The sequence below is a fragment of the Calonectris borealis genome, chromosome Z, assembly GCF_964195595.1.
Source record: "Calonectris borealis chromosome Z, bCalBor7.hap1.2, whole genome shotgun sequence".
Classification (NCBI taxonomy): Eukaryota; Metazoa; Chordata; class Aves; order Procellariiformes; family Procellariidae; genus Calonectris; species Calonectris borealis.
In genome coordinates this window covers 49,216,164-49,236,611 of record NC_134352.1, presented here as the reverse complement: position 1 = coordinate 49,236,611, position 20,448 = coordinate 49,216,164, and the positions used below count along the sequence as shown (strand labels likewise).

The window sequence follows — 20,448 nt, the reverse complement described above, 5'->3', positions numbered from 1 at the left end:
GTGTAAGGCAAGATAAGGAGTTCACGATACTATACTGTTATCATATCTTTGTCAGAATGCAGGATGATATCTCTTCTTCCATAAATGAAAGCTTTAATCTCAGGTATTTGCACATGCATTTGCCAACACAGATAGACCAGCCCCCTAAAGCAATTTTAGATACAATTTTGAAATAAAAATAGACATTTATGCACACAATTATTCTGCCGAAGTCCATTCCTTCTGTTCATCATGTTTCATTGTACTTCGGGATGAACATTGCTGTAACAAGTAGTAATGTTGGTGTGTTTGAGGCCACAGAAGGGAACTTAGTTCAAACAGGACTCTAACTATAGCAAAAGCTGTTAAAATCCTGCAGAGGCTTGAACTTATGTGAAACTAAAAGACTACACAAGTTGTTAAAGGAGGGAGGGAAGAGGAGGTGTAGAAGCTAGAGTAGGTCCTAGGACAAGAAGTAGTTGTCACAGGTGGAATGACATTTTTCCATAATAATGGGGAAGCATACACATCTATACACATGTGCAACTGCACAGGTACTGACTTCCAGTACTGTACATACCTCAGGTGGTCACCTACAGTATACTGTCACTTAACTTCCCTTGACAGAGGACTGTTTAGACATTCAGCTGCAATCCAACTGTACCTAGCTGTATTACAAACACTTCACAAACAACTAGAATAGTCAGAAGCATATTGGCTATGCTGATCCATTCATTTTGACCAGCCTTCCCATAAATGCAAGTGCAGTAATTCACAGCTGATAAAAATTATTCAAACGCTCCTCAAATAAAGTGTGCCTTCCAGAGACCAACGGCAGGATATCAATGTGCGTTTTTTAATGAAAGCTCAGTAACAACATTATCAGTACTAATAAACAATTTTATTAACAAAGATTTCTTCTCCATGACATCTCAGTATCTGTTTTGGTAAAATTGCCTATTATTCTCATTCTACACATAAGAAAGATATGCAAATGCTCAATTCTCATTTAGTGCATTCTACAACTAAATTCTTTTGATAATTCCAGCATAATGAGTTACCCAAGATCACAGCAAGCCAGGACAGGAATTTATGAGTTGTAGATTACCTGTCCCCTATTTGTTAGTGAATATGCCTTCTCTACAGCTAACACAAATGGCTTAAATCGTTTATCTCAAATATTTTGCTTCTTTACGTCACAAGTGAAGCACTGCTTTTTCTTTTGTTGTGTTCACACATGCATTCCCATGTGTTGCATCAGACATTAAGTGACCCCTAAGGAACAGATGCAAATCAAGCCATGATGATGCATTTTAGTAACAATGATCACACTGAGGCCTTTGGAGATAACAATAAAAAAAATTCTAGTAAGAGCTACCCTTTTTAAAAGCTTTAACATGAGATTCATTTGCCACTCCGACACTGTTAAATACTTCATTGCGAATAGATTTTTCCTTTATTAAAAAATGCAGTCAGAATGAGTAAGGAAAGGCAGAAGTTCCTTTTAGGCAGATGCTGACACAACAACATCAGGACCATGCAGAACAATGAATGTAACAATTCACATATATTTTGTGCACCCTGCAGGATACATCAAGTGGGTGCTTGGAGGAAGTGAAGCTTTTTGATAGAGAACTGGTTTAATCGTGACTCTTTTGTACTGGTATTTTATAGATTCTTGCCTATAATTTGCTCATATTGGTCACCCTTCGACCAACTCTTCCCTCTCTTCATCACCATCTTCATTAAAAGAAATCTCACAACAAAGGGGTGGCATTCACTTTCAGAGGAAGGCAGATTGTGGTACCAAATCCCTCCTGCAGTAAGAAGTCAGCTTTAAATATTCAGCTGTGATGTGGACAAAAGCTCTTTGACTCTGCTACTCTGTAGCTCACCTTCCCAGCTGGTGGCTGCAGTACTTGGACTCTATACAAAAAGAGGCAGGAAGAGAACGGGCCCATTATGCCCTACCTTCAGGCACACCTCAGCCATTAATACCAACAAATTGCTAGGCAGGTTCAAACAAAAGGTAGCAAAAAATAATAAATTGAGTGTGGGTTAAACGGTACCTCCTACGCTAGGAATAAGGAGTTCCCATTTGCTTAACACCTTATGCTGACAAGTATGTCATGAGACAGATACAAGCCTGAAGTGAAAGCACAGAGGGCACCAAGAGAGAACTAAGACTGAGCTTTCAGCATTGCATTTACAATCATACCAAGTTCCCTGCCCCACAGACTGAAAGCCCAGATTCCCACCACTTCTACCAGCTGGATAGGATAGCAAGATATAGCTTATAACCCCTTAAATAAAGTGAACCCTAACTAACTTTTGGAATGACAGTTTCTGTATATAATGTCTACTCCCTGACCATTGGCTAGCTTCTTCATCAATTGAGATCAAACTGATATACAAGACAGGAGGGCAGGGAAGGAGAAAAACCTCCATCATGCCCAACAAGGTTTTCCAAATCTAGGTCTTACTGGAGTACTTAAATCAGCACTGGCCTTTAAACATTGCTAAAAGACCAGCAGAGAGTGTAGTAAACACCCACTTAAAATCAAATTTATCACTCCAAACAAAAATAGACTAACAAAGGTAAGGTTTAGTTTTTGTTCGTTTGGTTGGTTTTTTCGTTTGTGTTTTTTGGGGGTGGGTTGCTTTTTGTTTGGTTGGGTTTTTTTTGGTTGGTTGGTTTGGTTTTTTGTTGTTTTTGTTTGTTTGTTTTTGGTTTGGTTTGGTTTTTTTTACATAGTTGAAAGGCCACATATGCCCTTCTAACTCCTCCTCTTAGCACATGAAGACAGCAGTAAGCCTTGAACACACAATTTTGAGTTTCTGAAATAAAGCAGTGAGCTTCCTACATCCTCTGATTCAGGTGGAGCAAGTTGCCGTTTTGCATTTATAATGCTGCCAATAATTCAGATAACTTTAAAGGTGTTTTTCTGTAGTTTAACGCTTTCTTATACTAATTCTCAGTGCACATATACTATCTGTCTGCAAGCACTAGAAACAATTGAGAACATGAATCCAGGAATTCCTAATTTTGATTTTTTTCTGCAGCACATATAAAATACCCGCTGGCCTTTAAAAGTACAATCACTAAGCATTTTGACATAAACTGTTTGAGATTAGAAGGGGGACCTAAGGTATCCTCACTATTTCACAATGCTGTGCAAGCCCATTTAATGTATGCATGCTGTGGATGGGAAAGAATGCATCTTCACTCATTAACTGTAAAGGAGAAAGCAATTTGTACTGCCAGAAGATGGGCTAGGGCTACCTTAACTTGCAAGTTCCCTCTTGTGTAAAGTTATACTGTTGAAATTCACACAACTCATTTTTCTAGTATTTTCCAGCATTGCTGAAATGGGAGAAGAGGGGGAAAGGATTTAAAAGCTCCACCTCACATGCCAGATTCTGGAGATATACTGGCTGGCAGTAAATCACCCACCAGACCTTGAAATGATGTATTAAACCATGTTTTCCCACCCCTTCCAGGACTTCCAGCAGGAGGAGCACTTCTCTTGACTGCCCCGCTACACATAGTTATCAAGAGATCCTCAGGCACCTGCAAGCTTTCTAACTTCAGTACACGTCCCAGATGGTGCAGAAGCCCCTCCTCTCGACTCAAGGACACAGAAAGCTATTTATCTATATTCTGCTCTCCACACACAGGCAACAATCCTTAATGAGACATACGGAAGTTACTGGAGATGTCTAGGACCATTCACAGTTCATGCCTCCCATCCCTTCTGTCTGCTCCCTCAGCTTTCCTCCACATAAGATGGGAATCAGAGAGAAAGAGAAGAAAAAAAAGAGTATTTTTAAAATTTTTGACGTTTTTCCTACACTAGATTTCACCTTTTAATTCTAGGGTGTTTTTTTTTTCCCCCCAATAGGAAGTCGTTCTCAAAAAAGACTTAAAAAAAAAAATCTCTCAGGTATCAATGGATCAGAGTAAATGACTTCCAGAAAGTACCTGATCTAGAAGTCTTCCTTAGAAAAGCATGCCACTGAAACAAAAGAAAAACCTTTGAACAGGAAAGATCCTTAACAACTGAACTGCAGCTAAGGCTGTCTGGATAATAACATAATAAACCAGACAATTATTTTTGGTGGAAGACATTAGATGTAACTTTAAAAACTCTTGACTACAAACGTCAATTTGTCCTGTAGACAACATTACTATTTTAAGAATAATAAAAATTCCCAGTAATTGTGCATTAATGCATCTTCATATTTGCACAGAAAATACAGCCCTGGGGATTTTCTCTTTTACTGAGAAAAACAGGTCCCACAATTGCAGGATTTGAAGTAATTTCTGTCTCTATTATTAACTATATACTTCTCCCTGTTCAATAAAAAGACTTTGCATAAAGCATATTTTTTTCTTAACTCCTAGACAGACACTTGAGAAAGCCAAATAAACATCTATTTAGTTCTCCATTTTAACTTCATTATGCAATGCAAAGATCAAACTGGGAACAAATATTTTCAGAGCTATCAAAATTACTCTATATTCCAGCGATGCCACAGTAGGGTCAAACTTTTTCTGTTGAACTGCAAGCCAAGGCTAAGAATTTTTCCATCACAACTCTCAGTTCTTTGTGGCTATTTTACTTCATTAATGATCAAGTAAATAAAATTTCTTGTATTTGTAAGGCTTTTCATTCTATGGAGCACATACGGTAACTTAGAGAAATATCAGAACTTCTCTTGTAAAGAACAATGTCACATAAAATCTGAGAAGGTAAAGTCTCATGACTTGAGAAGGTAAGTCTCCCCATCTGGGAATGCTTAAAACCAGAAAAACTGGCTGCTGCCTAACGGTCAAAGTTGGTACGAACCTTTCCATTGCATTAAGAGGAGAGAGCTGAGAATCCATGTCTGTAATGCTGTCTATTAGAAGTTCTGTGAAATTCAGTAGCAAAGAACAAAATCTGCTACTGCAGTTACCATTCATGATTATGACTAGTCATCATAAATCTAGCTCACTTTTTACACGACATTTAAAAAGAAACCCCTAAGTAGTTCCAGGAACAAAAGCGAGTCGATTTCTGAATAGCTAGAGCAGCTCCTGGACTGCATCACCACTCTCCACCAAAAGCCAAGTAGAGAACTTCTCTTCACAGAAGATTAAATGAAGTATTTAAAACTAAGAAACCAAGATAGGAGATTAGGGCACATTCTCCATGAAAACAGCATAATTCAGTTACTGTTCACAATGAATACAGAGTTTGTATTTGAAATAATATTAATTAGTATCTAAGAGCAAGATAGTAATTCAATGCAGTTAGCACATCCTCATTATTTATCTGTTGCATTAGCATTTTGCACTTGGAGGAACAATACCCAGTATATATCTTTATTGCCCTTTGAAGCCTGCAGACAGGCTGCAATATATTTTAACTTAGGTCAGCAGGAAACTGCTTCTTACAAAAGTATTTCAATATTAATTGCAATGTTTCTTTCTTCATATTAAATATACTGGAAAACATAATCAATTTTGCTTCTATGGTCTACCTGATAGTCTTCCTGATGCTGTTCAGAGCAGCCACATATAAAATCGTGAATACTAGTCTACATTTCATAGTTATTTTAGCAATTGGAAAGTGGGACTAAGAGAAGGAAGAGAAAAATACCTCTTCAAACACATTTTATTAATACCATTCATTAGCAAATGGGAAGATACAATGAAGTATGCTATCCTAATTTAAGCAAAACATTGACATACTAATATGATAGGAACGTAAAACCGTACCGCTAAGGCTGGAACAATTATTTACACAGTGTGTTTATATGAACGTGCCTGCTTTTTCTGGCTTTCACTTAGCATTACTTGTGTAACAGACCAATACAAAGCTCTACAACCAAAAATACCCTGAAGTACAGAGATTTGAAGTCTGTGTGCAAACACATTTATAATGTATATGATGTAAATGTATGCTCCAGGCATAAACACAGTTTGAGAGCTGTGTTTGCATGCAGGTAATGCAGATGTTATATATGTTGGCATGCAGGTAATGATCACAACAATTATACTATTCAGCTGTTTGACATTTTGAGGGAAGAAAAAAGGAGAACAGGTAGCCACATGAGGCTAATGATGAGTGAATTATAAAAAAGGGGCATACAAAACTTAAGATTTTCTTCAAACAGAAATAATTAAAATTGCAATGCTGTTTCTGACCACTATAGCACACCTACAGCTTTATTTTTCTGCCTAAGAGAGGTACAGGTAAGATATTAATTCCTGAAAGCCAGCCACAGATATATTTCTTCTCAAACTCTGCAGCCCTACATACTATGTAGCTGACAAACTCCCCTTTGTATGTAGAACGGAAAAGGGAGGGGGAAGAAATATAGGTTGGGCCTTAAAAGCAGAAAATTTTCAAAGTGGCACATGGTCTAATCCTGAATAACTGATTTTGTCCTAGGCCAATTCCAGCATGAAGTGAACAATTACCATTGTAAAAAAATCTTCACCTTAAAAAAAATATTCATGAGACTGCATTTGCACTACTAATCTGCTGGTAATCTGTAAAACAATAACAAAAATAACGTGAACCATGCTGTCCAAATACACATTTAATAGATCATGGCTAGGGTTTTGCTAAGAAAGCACACTGCTTTCTTAGGCATGAAAGCCATTCGTTTTGCAATCTTTCAACTCTGCTCTTTTAAAGACGTCAGCGAAAAAACTGGACAAAATTGCGTTTGCAAACTGGTCTTTTTCTTTAAAAAAATCAAAACAAATCAGAAGTCTATTGACTGAAACAATAACAATGTTTTATGTGTTTATATGTTATAAAATAAAAACATTTAGTCTGTAAATCCTAGCCTGTAGTTGTTTCTGAGAGAAGAAACATACAGCATTATTTCCAGTTTTCCTGTCAATGACATCTTTGTAATTCCACTGTTGAGTTGCAAGCATTGGGTAATAAGTAAATAATTTTGTTGATAATTCTGGAGGAACATTTTGGGGGTTTTAGTTCTGCAGATCTGGAAAAAGTTAAGTGCTTCCTAATAGACCTGAACATATGCAAAGTGCTAACATTCATTTTTGCTACCAAATATCCCAAACTTTTGCTTCAGTGTTTAGACAGCATTATCACATGAAAAATATTTTTAGAATCACTGGCAAAGGCAAGTTTGGTTTTATGAAGAATTATGTCACACTCCTAATCAATAATGTTCTGCTTCTACAAAACTATTTTAAAAGAACTTCAAAGAATATGTCAATGAAACAGAAAAGTGTTTCAAAAGTGTTTCAAAATGACAAAAATGTCATTACAAAGTTATAAAGGGTAATTAATCTGCATAATAGACAGATTTTGTATGACCGTATAGCATGCTAGTATGTTTAAAGCCATGTACAGACAAATGAGCTGTATCTGTAACATTTGAGTTAATGCTCAGAAGTTTAAGAGGTGGCACTTAATGCACTTCTTAAAAATCTATAGCCTCTGGTTGTTTTTTGTACCTCATTCCTCAAAACACTGCTTTTCATATCTTCTCCTCTTGTTAGCATTCATTACCAAGGTATTGAAGGTTTGTTATTTCTTAATTTTCAGCACTGAATGATCTTATTTTACTCTGTCAATCTTCTCAATACATATGATTTCAGTTTTGGTTGTCATTCCACCTTCAAGTTGATCAAACAGGAATTCAGTCACACTGTACCAATCTCAAACAGCTGCTGAAGTTTGATGGTATGTTTGAAGCACAAACTTCATGTCTTTGGACTTTGACTAGGGCATTGTCTATATGGCAGGTATTTAAAATATTTCCAGGATAAAACTCATGCCTCCCTATATTCTTCAAGAGCTCTCTAATTCATCTCATTAAATGACACATCAATTTTGGCATAAAAAAATTGCCAAATCAGGGGTGGTTGCTTGAACATTACACGCTAAAATGACAATTAAAATTACCCTTGACAGATTTTCTAGGTCAGATTTTGTTCCCTCAAAACAAGTCAGGCCTTGTTTACTTTATTACAGTTGCACTAAATCAGTTAAGTTGTGATTCTGAAGTTTAAATAACCCAGGGCTGAGAAAAACATGAAAATTCTTCTCAATTTCAACACAGGTTATTCCTTGCCAGATTTAAACTGAAATCAACATAAGGAAACACTGAATTAATGAGCTACTGGTTTGTACTGAACTCTGTGTTCTCACTCATATCAATCCAATTGGACTTCAAACCTACTCAACAATATAATTACACATTCAGACAAAGCCTAACCAGCCAAAGAAAATATGAACACAGTGAACAGCTTAGGAAAAAGACTTTGGAACACCTTTTGCAATTCATCACTTGACCTTCTGAATCTGAACTCTCAATTGCTTCAACTCTGATCTTTTCCTTTGCTCATAGCAATGTATTTCTCTTCTCCTGGTATGACTCTGGCACATGTTTTCTCCATGTATTTTATTTGATTAAATAACAGCTTGAAAAACAGAAAACATAAATAATTCAGTGTAAACATCTTGAACAAAAATTGAAGTGCATGACACCAGCCAGACATGCAAGAAACAAGCAATCTTATACCATCATTGTTTCATTAGTGTTCATGACTCAAAAAAACTGCAGAGGAACAGAAAACTTCATACTTTTCTTCAGTTTTGATGAAGGGAATGTAATGATCTACTTTGGGTGAAGTAAAGCAATTCAAACCTGCAAAATTATGTATGCCTGACAATAATTTGCTTCAATCTAACAAAATATCCCCCAATTAATACTCATTTATAATTATTTCTGGAATTAGAATACACATTGCCTACAGGACATTAAATTAGTCAAAATGGAAATCAGCATTTCAGACTAGCATATCAGGTGCTTTCAAAGGAGTCATGCTCACAACTTCTCTATATCAAAGCAGACTTCCTTGCTTGGACATAATTTATCCAAAACATCATTTCCCATACTAGATTTGATTGACAATAACTAACTGCACAAGAAGGGTTTTCAAAATCTGGCATGTTTAATTCTGGGGGGTTCCTTAGCTCTCTTATTTTTTATTTGTTTGTTGTTCTGGTTTGGTTTTTTAAACTAGCAATTGCCCCGGGAAATTGTCATCTTAGATTTTGTTCCCAGTCTGATCTTCATAGATGTGAAGAAACAACACCCCTAAGTACAGTGTGCATGCAATCCACTGTTAATTAAGAAACAAAAAGAGAAAGGGAAGCACTTAGAGAAATGTAGCCAAATCAGAGCAAAATTCTAAGCAAACTTCCCCACTCATTTTGCTGTGTGTTTTCAGAAGGATGTCTTTCCACCAATCAGATGTTTTAAAAATATCATGCTATATCAAAGACAGGTGATATTTGTTTTTAAATTCAAGATGTTCCTATTAATTTAATTTCAAACAGGGTCAAACAGCAGGTGCAAGCTTGACTGCCTCATTTTTACAGCATCTGCTTGTCTTTGTCTGTCTTTAAAGCTGCCTTTCAAACTGAGCTAGAACTCCTAACTAGACAACATATTGAGAAAATTGCCTCCTAACACACCTCCCTTCCCCTCTTTTTTTGTTCTTCTTTTAATGTGGTGTTCAGCTGCCATTTACCACAGCTCCACTGCAGGTAGGTTACATGGGAGCCTTTGGGCACTTTTGGAGACTTATAAGGGATGGCAGCCATCAGCGGGCACCTGGACCCAAGGACGGCAACCCATAAGTGCAGTTATCAAGCTAAGACCTCTATCTCTTCATATGAATGGTAAGGAAGCTACAACTTGTAACTAAAAAGCACACATGCTTGTTCAGGGAAAAGTGAAGAGGAAGATGGAACAGACAATGGCAGAAAAGCCCCATTTGGCTCAAAAGTTGGTCAAGCAGCATCACAAGCTGCGGGCTCTGGGTTCAGGGGTGCAGGCACTGGAGGGGGTTCCTCCATGCAGATGCTGCTCTGCCCTACCCACCCCCTTCAGGGAGCACTCTGTATCTGCTGTAAACCCGCATACACCCTAGTACTTCTCATCTAAGGCAGAGCTGAGAGGGATCCCCTCTGCCGCCCTGCGTCCCCTCCTGCGGCAGCAGAAATACACGGCCTCTGCCCCGCCTGGGCCGGTGCCCAAGACCGCCCGCTCGCGCCACGCCACCCTCAAGCACTCCTGCGCTCCCCATCGCTTCCCTGCCGCCAGCCATATTAAGAGCTACTTCTAACTACTCTGTCATCTGAGGAAAATGAACACAACAAAAACCCCTTTTTCTTCAGTAATGAGGTCGTAATGTCAGGAACATGCCCATCCTCGGCCTCATGCTGAGTGAGCATTGAAGAACCCTCCCCACACACATAATCCAATATACTACAAAGAAAACACTAACAGTAATAAAACTGAAGCTGTGAAGACTCTCAGTGTTCAGAAGTACAAAAACCTGAAGTGAAGCCAGTAAACATGTGCTAGTACGAGCCCCGCAGCTGACAGGTTCAGAGAACCATGAGGCGGAGCAGGGCGAGGAGAAGGCTTTCGTTCTGGCACCCAACTTCCACATCCATCTTCAGGAACCAATTGCTGTCAGTAGCAGAACATCAGCCACGTGCTTCAGAAACTAAAAATACTTCCGTGGCTGTTTGCTAGGGTACTGCATGTCAATACGCAGTGCCATTTAGACAGAGATTACAGGAAACGCTGAAGGAGACGGCAGAAATCACTCACACAGTTATCACCTGTCGGAATGGATATATAGGCTGTCTGCAGGTTTTGAGGTATGAGGGACACACTTAGATCTCTGCTATTCAATAATGATTCACTTTTAAGAGTCCTCCAAGCAAAACCTAGTTAACGTAATTAAAAGGAGGACTAAGAGAAGCAAGGAAAGGACAGATATTGAAAACATACATAGCAAAAAAACTATTTTTAGAACTCACTACTACCTTCCAAAATATCCTGAAGTTACTTTATTAAGAATATTTACTTACATACACAAAAGACAGCATGATAAAAACAATTAAGCTGTATTATGGTCCACGTAAGAGTAGAAACTGAACATTCTTGATTCTCCCCAACTGTTTACATTCCTCTTAGGACAGCACAAAAGATCAAACCACTTTCTGCTCCAGGATAGACTTTGGGGAAAGGAGAAATTAACAGCATCGTTTCCTTGCAGGAAACATTTTGCTTTAGTTAAGAGCAAAAGTAAAGACAGACAGACTGAAATTAACACTCTGAGCAAAGAGTGCCCTATCTAATTCAATTTTTCTTTCAAGAACAATGACGAGCACCAGACACTCTTAAGCTTTCCCACAGATAGAGTAAGCTTAAATATTTAAGACACCAGAGGCGAGTGAAGGATAGTAGGGATGTCCACTTCACAAGAAGAGAAATGAGGAACACACAGGAAGAGAACTGCCCAGTAATACAGAATATACATGGCAAAGTCAGTCTAAAAACAAGTCTAAAACTTGAATGCAGCATCATGATGGCACAACCAACTCTTACCTGAAGACTTCAGAACCAAGAAAAATATCAGGGTGGGCTGGAGAAGTAGCACATAGATAGACACAATGCACTGCAGGAAAAAAAAATTCCATGAAACTGAATGACTACAGAACACTTAAACACCGGACAGCATCCTTAATTTCATTTATTTATTTATTTATTAATCAGGCAGATTGTTTCGACTTTCATGTTTCTTAATGAGGTATTTTTCAATACAGGAGTGCTATTCACAACATTTATTAATGACTGGACACAAGGCAGGTAGCCTACTGGGAAGAAAACATCTTGATAAAACAAAATTAGGTTAAGCTCCAACTGAGCATAATGAAGAAAACCAGGTGACTTAACATAACTTCCTGCACTTAACAAGGTAATAACAAACGGAAATCAATGTAGGGAGAAACATATAATATGAATTTTAAAAGGACACCATTTAAACTGTAATTCCATTTTAAGTACCTATCACTTAGTACTATAACCTACTCATGAACATAAGAAGTCAAGGCAATCTCAATACAAATCCGGTAAATTGGATGACTGGCTATTTCAGTTAATTATTTATCTGCTCTTCTGCAATGTAACGTAATTATTCTGGGTAACTGAATTGCTGAGGTTTTATCTTCTCCTCCCCACCTCTTAAAAACAGAACAGAAAATCACAAAAAGCTAAGAAACCTCAAATGAGTATTAAAAAGCAAGAATTGCAACACCACTGAGAAGAGTTAAAATAAGTCTGTGACTTTATTCAGATAACATAATTAGGATGCCTAGTCATGTGCTTATAAATACCATTGACAAAGTTTCAACACACATGCAAAAACTAGCCATTTAAGACAACCCCAAATATGCCTGCCCTTTCACAGTGCCATAGCTGAAGCCTTACAACAACAGATGAGAATAATTTCTCTCAATTTTTAGCCTGAACTCTCCCTCACCAAAAGATTCCCACAACACTTCCCCATCATAAGTACCAATTACTGTGACTTCAGAACACAGCAGTTACCTTAAGATGACACTGAGCAGTAAGTGCTGGTAAATGTTGCCTTGCAACTGTCAATCCTTTAAACCACTTAATCCATTTAAGCTCTATTTACCATATCTGTGCATGAACACGGAACACTTGAGTATTTCAAAGCTGTAATTACTTTTAGAGACATAGGAAAGCCCCCCCAAATACATCCAGTAGCTATAGGAAACATAAATAGAAGTGCAAAAATATGACAAAGATAATTTAATGCCACTGGAATTATGCCATTTTCAGAAATGTTATCAGTTTCAGCATCTTTCTAATGTTAGTCCCATTTTTGTAAGATGCTTCACAGCAGTAGTCCCACAAAGCTAGGTGTCTGTGGCACTAAACACACTGCGCTTCAGTGACTTAACGACATCCCAGAATGGACTTACAGATTTGAACACACAGTGGCAGTGGAAGCGTTCTCCTCCACAGGATAACCTTAAAGCCTCTAGGCAACAGAGGCTGGTTTTGGTTGGGAAAGAGTTTTGGGTGGTACTGGTTTTGGCTGAGATGGAGTTAAATTTCTTCATAGTAGCTTGTATGGGGCTATCAAACAGATTCTTGTTACTAGCCTCAATTTTCATGCTAGAAACCAACATCTACCATAAAGCTGTCTGTTTTGTTTTGGAAAAGACTAAAAACCTTAACCTTCTCCAGCAACAGATCTCTGGCTACAAAGTAAAGCACAAGTAAGAAGAACAGAACACTCTGAATATGTTCAGGTAATCTCTAATGTAGAGTAATGAAACCAGTCTCACTAGATGAGTCCTTCTAAAAGCAGCAGATACCACAAGGCAAACTGTTTCGTTTTAACAACGGTCTCAGACCAAACTTTTAAAGCTGTGGTCTCTCTCCACAAGGCAATTTCTTGTTCTTCTACAAGTTTCCTCCCATAGTGTCACACAACAGAGCCCTGAAGGAGGAGGAACTGTCCGCATCCCCTTGCAGCAAGGCTGGAGTGACTTTTCTTCTCACTGTATTCTGCAGTGCCTTTTCCTAAAGATACTGCAGAAGCCATTTCTGTTTCTAGATATATCCAACACAAACCAATATATTTGCTGTTCACTACAAGCTTTTGCTGTTCACTATGAGCTGCTCAGCCTACCCCACTCCTTCCTGGATTTATTTTCTACACATTTCCCTACATTAAATCTTGCCACTGTGAGTTTAGGTATTACCTCATATTAATCCAAGGTAAGACTTATTTTGTTATTTTCACTGTTTCCCCCCCTCCCCCCTTAAATTTAACATCCCTTTAAAGTTATTTATTCTGCTAAGAATGCCTCTCTATATAGCAACATTTGCTATTTTGTTAGCAACCTGCGACATGATTAAGGACGGTGTTTTAAATAAGATGCCATTCAACACAAAACTCCTTGATACTTCTGCTGAACAATACCCCAAGCCAAATATTTCTGTATTTAACATCTTCACGTTGCCTGTGAAACAGGCAGCTTGTGAAAGTGTTTATGTTCAAGTCTATTCCTTACTTGTAGAAAATACATATGCTTTCTAAGTTAAAGTGATAGATCTCCTTTGTTATGTTAATACAAATATCGTAAGTATGGAATTATGCAATTTACACCTTTGTATCCTTACTGTACTGCTTTTACAGTACAGAATTTTCCAGGAAACCCCCAAGCTTTGTCTGCCAGTGACCTAAGCATTCGGCAGAGACTTTGGGGTATGGCTTCGACACAGTTAATTAAATGGATAATTTCCATGGAGCTACAGAAAAAACAGCCTTACACTTGTATATTGTCCTATACTGAATGCTTTCTGCTCTTCTCTTTTCTCACCTCTCAACCAACTCTCCTCCCAGAAAAGTACACAAAGATGTACAGGAATCCATACTTCTGCCTCCGCCACTGCTGGTTTTTGCAGCAACAGCCCAAAAAATACAGCTATGACCCTTCTAGGTGTTCAGATAACCTTCACCATTCCACACCTAACGCTTCACAGCCGCCAATACATTTTAGCCTTTGAAACCATACACAATTGTGTAGCAAATGTGATGTCTGGACTCCAAGTCAATCCATCCAACTCATCCAGAACACTAAACCTGCATTAAGATCCCCAATCTGAGGCTAAAAAACCTTTGGTTTGTCTCTTCTGTTTTCTTCCAGGGTCCCCCAAATCCTTGAAACAATCATTTTATACGTATGTTGTTTTCAACATTCTTGGTCCCTCAGTTTGTGGCTGGGAGTTCAGGGGGCACAGAATAAACTCGATTCTGGTTCTCTCTCCTAGAACAGAGGTAGTGACTAAAAACACAGTTCTTTGCATAGAAGTAAAACATAGTGTAAAAGCTTCGCTAATATCCCACTTCCTCCCCTGGAAACAATTTCATTTAGTAACTGAAGAAGACAGGAGTTGCTTATTACAGATTTCTAAACAAACCCTTTATTTTTTACTTTAATGCTTTGAAGTAAGACAGGTCATTCATTTCATGTTGTCTGCTCCCAGGACGCACAAAAAAGGATCTTTTTCACCACACTTTTAAATGAGAATACTATAAAAGAAAAATGGTGGAGCCAGTTATAGTTTGGCACCCATCAAACTACTGGGAAACAATACAGTTATGACTGGGAATCTATTACCAAATTAAATTCATCCAGAGTTTTCTGGCAATAATCCTTCTAGATAGTTTTTCCACTTGTGAGCAACATGTGGATATAGAGTAACCAACAATTTTTTATACTTCCCAGCGCTCATCCTCTTTCTTTGACTGTGATTGTTCTTACCCTTAGAGAAGCTCTTGCTTTGTTCGCTTCCCTCTGGATGTTACTAATATTGACATATTTTGAACATGTGATACATGTTCAAGCTGACATTCTCTATAAAAGGGGCTCATTTATCCTCTTATTCCCAGCAGCAGTTAATTGGCTTCATCAGAAAGCCAAGACAGATAGACAAACTGTGCTCGCACTTTTGTTCCCCCATTCCTTCTCACCACCCCGAGAGCAGAAATTCAGAAGAACGGGATTCAAAATTTACTCTTCTGCCTCTGAGGGGGTTTGGAAAAGGACTAGGGAGAAAGCATAGTCTGTTCATCTTTGTCTGCTGAAGCCCACGCTGAGAAAACTAACATTACCAGAAAGCAGCAAGATTTTTTGGAAGTTACAGAAAAAAGCTGCAGTGTCTTAGCCTCGAATGTTTCACACAAGATAACAAATCTGTAATACTGTTTCTTCCATCACATTGTCAGACTGTGGCTACACAACAGGACAACAGAAAAAAAAATCAAAGCCATTAAAGCTCAAATGCCCTAGGTCTCTGCTTTGACTAACTGCAATAAACAGTTCTCAAAGTAGCAGATTTTGATCCAGATTTTGTATGGTCTACGTGCCTTGGGCATCTTCACCTGTTCCCAAGGCTCCTCTCCAGGGACGTCTTCCAGCTTCTTGCCCAGCAGGATAACCAGTCAGGCTCCCACATTTCTGAGCAGGAGTTAGCAAGTCCTGATGTGTATCCAGGCTGACGGGTCAGGAAAAGGGCCAGTATCAACCTCTGTGTTGCCTGTCCTTCACCGGTGGCACTAATTTGGGTTTGTCCTCCCCTCCACAAGCTACCAATTCTCATAAAACACAGAAAAACTTAACATCTTCGACACTCCCATCTCTTTTGTCAAGTTTGGCTGAAACTGGCTGGCTTTCATGGGGATATGTAAAAATGAGAAAAAAGCCTTGGTCCTTAAGGAAAGCAGTAAGGCTTAGATGTTTCTTCAGTAAGCCATGCTGGTTAAGATCCACTTATACATTATTTATAGTATAACTTAAACTTTAATTCATCTGTTCCCACTGAATTTGATCCCCTGCTTGTCTGCTCTTTGCTTACAGTAAAAATTCCTTTAACAAAGCATTTGTATTCTGATCATTTTGTGAATTATGCTGGTTTTTCCTTCACATTCTATAAAATACAATTTTCCCACAAGAGCCCCTAATATGTACCATGTGTATCACAATGAAATTCCCAGAGGCTAGTAGCTTATTCAACTTGTGAGAGTTTCCTTGGCACCTACACATTTTTTCTTGGTTGAGTCAGTTGTTGCAGTAAATTAAGTATTACGAATACATTTAACCCCTTGGACCTTGAAGTTAGGCCACAGCTAGAAAAAGGCCTCTATAGAAAGGCATGTGGGCACTGATTATTTTTGTTACTCAAGTATCCTCTAAGTGAAAATTTCAATCACTGGCTAATGTCTTGTACTACTACTTTGTATGAGTAGCTGCAGAAACAAAAGTGATATTAAGACATATTACACGAAAGAAGTTGTGTACCTTATTCAGTGTATTGTCCCAGACCACAGTCATTCCGATCTTTTAAAAAGTTTATTCATTCATCCTCTCATCAGTAACACAACTAACATTAGAAAGAAAGCTTCTTTCCAACTCAATTTAATACAAGCTTGAAATAGGAAGCTACTATTTAGCAGAGATTAACAAACTCCTTCTGCGAAACTTTATGAAACCATTTCCTCCCCTGATGAAAATATGCTGCTCTACTGAATTCCATGTGTTTTGCTTTCCCCAACACAGTATCTTAAGTCTACAGTACCCTAGACACTTAAGAGTAATACAGTGCCTCAAATACTTATTTTTGTGGTTTTGGATCATGGGCAAACTATGAGCAGCTCTCTGTGCAGCTTGAGGACTTTCCATGACAGTATTGCTGCTCTCTATATTACCCTTCTTCTATATAGTACACACATCATCATCGTTTCTCATTATCTGCAGATATCGCATTGACTTCAGAGTCATCACTGTCCTATTGTATAGGATCCCAAGTACAGCCTAGCCTCTCTCTCTCTCAAGTTTCTCAACATATACACAACTTTTATCCGTGGCTTATTCAAACCAAGTTCTTTGCACTAAGGATCCTCACTTACTCTGAAATACTGTAGCTATAGATATACATTGTAGGCATCTCAAACAAAATGAAGAGAGGCGAGTAATTCTGTTTTTCTGAATTGTTTTCTGAAGTAGCTTAATTCTCTCTGCGTACTTCATACTAGAGTCAAGCCACCAAAATTAATGTCCGAGTTAAAGAGCACAACCCTCCCTTTATGTGTTTACATAACACCACTTACGAAAAACAGCTCTACAATACAACCTACAGCTGGTGCATGTACTAAGCAGCTTAATATTGGGGAGAAAAGTATGGGAAGATGGTGGAGAATCAACTTAATAATGAGAAACAACTCCATAAAACTTCATGTTGGTGTTGAACCTATGATCTAAAAGACACCAGAAAGTGCTCTTAAAAAAAAAAAAAAACAACATATAAAAAAAAGGTTTGCAGCCACATGAAATTCCACCCTTACAAGTGAACTAAAACTGAGGAAAACCCAAGACCTGCAAAGAAACCTTAGATTTCACTTAATTTTCATCACATCAGTACGAATGGACAGGTCATTAGCATCTTAGTGCCCTTACTAACAAAGGCAAGCATTGTCCAGCCTTGCTATTTTCTTTTACATTAATTATCAAATTTTAATTTATTTAATTACTGCTTGATAATTAGTCCAGTGACTATTTTGTAAAATCCTATTTTGTTTATTGCATGCTGGGCACATGTACCTACAGTCCTTCAACCCACCTTAAAAAAAAAAAAAAAAAAAAAAGAGTGGCTCACAGATCACTGGAGAAGGATGTTCTTTTTAAAAAGATAAAAGGTCCTCCAATTTTTAAAAAAGTATACAGGAGCACCAATTTTAAAAAAAGTATACAGGAGCAGTGTTTCACCATAAAGGATGACATTATTGTGGAATCTCATCACATTTGTATTCAGCTGAACAGGAAACGAGAGCCAATTTTAAACCACTTCTAAAGGCAAATATAGTAATAACTTAGTTTATCTCAAAGTGTTTGACCAAGGAAGCTAATATTATTGGCACCAACTAAAAGAGGATTCGGGGGGGTGAAACACCTTGTTCTAAGTCATCCACCAAATCAGTGGCAGAGTCAAGAACAGATGCCAGGGCTGTTGACTACCATTATGACATGGCTCTATCCACAAAAAGCTTTCATTTTGCAAGACTTTATGAAGTTGAACCTGAACCTGGCCTCACATTCAACATTCCCAAAAGGCACAAAGTAAATCAACAAAAACAAACTGAGATCTTTCACATACATCTGCCCCTAAGCTGCTTTGAATATAACATGCCTTCTAGGCAGCAATTAACTGACATTTTCTACCACCCCTTTCAAAGTGAGCTTAAAATTCTGAGCTAACACTTGGGGATGTATCACACAACCACATGCATACATTTTGTCAGTCTTAGCATTATTAAGCATCAGAGACAAACCATAATAATTTTGGACACAGATTTATATGAGACAATTTTCTCAACTAAAAGATAACAAATCTATTCTCCCAGTAAGATAATGGTGGTTTTTTTAATTCCAAAAAGTTAAGAAGGAGCACTTTAAAAATAATCACAAAATATTTAGAGTATGAGTTTTCTGCACAGCACACAATTTGTCTTGTTACTAAAACAACAAGTGAAAGACAATGAAGCATTAAGAGGCAGACCACTGCAGATCCAACATGTGCTTAAATCACAGCACAAGACCTGCAATTATCACAGACAATTAGCAGCAATGGAATGAGGTCACACTCAATAGAGGTATTACTGTTAGGTATGCTTATACACACATTACACAGGGTTAAATGGTAGGGAGCACTTAGATTTCTCCAAAAGATGACAGCATTAGAGCTTACTAAGAGATTTCCTACCTGGTTGGTTTGAGCAATGTATCAAATAGTGACAATTTTGTTTCTAAGTAAAACTTATTTGCAAGTTTTCCTAAAAAGCTATTTGCTCAAATATTCTTACATGGTGAAGTATGTTTTTCTAAAAATAAAGAAATTCTTAAGCTTTTGATACGAGTCTTAAAGGGGAAGCCAAAATCCTAAGCAATGGCAATAGACGTTTCAGTTATGCCCTTTTCTATAAAACACTTCATTAAAAAACTGGAATTCAGCTCAGTGCAGAAGCAAAAGCTTGGTGCAATTGTTTCAACTCCACTAAAATTCAAGAAGCTACCGTACTGCTTGGGTGCCATTGATGTGAGCTCAAGGTTTTCAAGGGAGAAACAGAATATTGCATAGTTATCTTAGCTGGGGTGAATTGCGTTTGCACAGCATAAAGTCATTGCGACTCAACTTTACCCTACATTGGTTCTTACTAACAGATGGTAAAGAGATGTAGAAGGAAAAACATGTTGGGAAGCAGTCTGTAATCAGGATCTGCAAGCAGAAAGCTAGTATGATTAAGTGAAAGCTGAAGTATCAGTTAATAATTTTCTATTAGTCTTGCTTATTTTATAAAGAGAGTAGTCAGTCATACTCAAGAAGCCTTTTCTTTCTATTCAAAGCAGTCGTTCTGTGCAATTTGCCGAAGTATTATTTTCAGTGTTTTATACTTTGAGGGGGTTAATGCATAACAACAAAGCAATCATCTGTCACAAGGGCAGATTAGACAAGTAGGAAGTTTTACATTTTGCCATCAATATCCACATATTGCACCCAACATGAAAGACAGTAAGTGGGTCAGTGTAACTGCTTTTAATAGCCTGTATTACAAAAGGTGCTGAAAATAACACAACTGAGCAATGATCCTAAAAGCAAAGCACAGTCAAAAAAATGAAAGGCTTCTCCTTTAGGAAAGGACTACACAGTTTATTGTCTTATCTAACAGCTAGGATTACTGCTGCATTCATAGTTTAGGTCATTATAACATACTTTCAGAAATCATCCATTTTTCCATTAAAACATCAGCATTGCTAGAGGAATCAAACAAGCTGCAGCAAAACACAGTAAGGTCAAGGTATATGATGTTTTCTTCCCCTCAGTTCCAGCGTGCATAGAAGCTTGGTAAAAAAAGGAAGTAGTTTCCTCCCCGCTTTCCATCCTACAGTTTTGCCTACGTAATTCTGATTCTTTAATTTTACTGTTGGAAATTGGCTAGTCTTTATGTGTCATAAATATTATTGCTGCAAATTCACT

At 37.8% G+C, this 20,448-nt stretch overlaps 1 protein-coding gene across 1 annotated transcript in view; it reads right to left on the bottom strand.

Annotated features, from left to right (window-relative positions):
* The window catches only part of MLLT3 (MLLT3 super elongation complex subunit), a 134,438-nt gene that overhangs the window by 71,194 nt on the left and 42,796 nt on the right, over window positions 1-20,448 (bottom strand). The window lies entirely within an intron of this gene.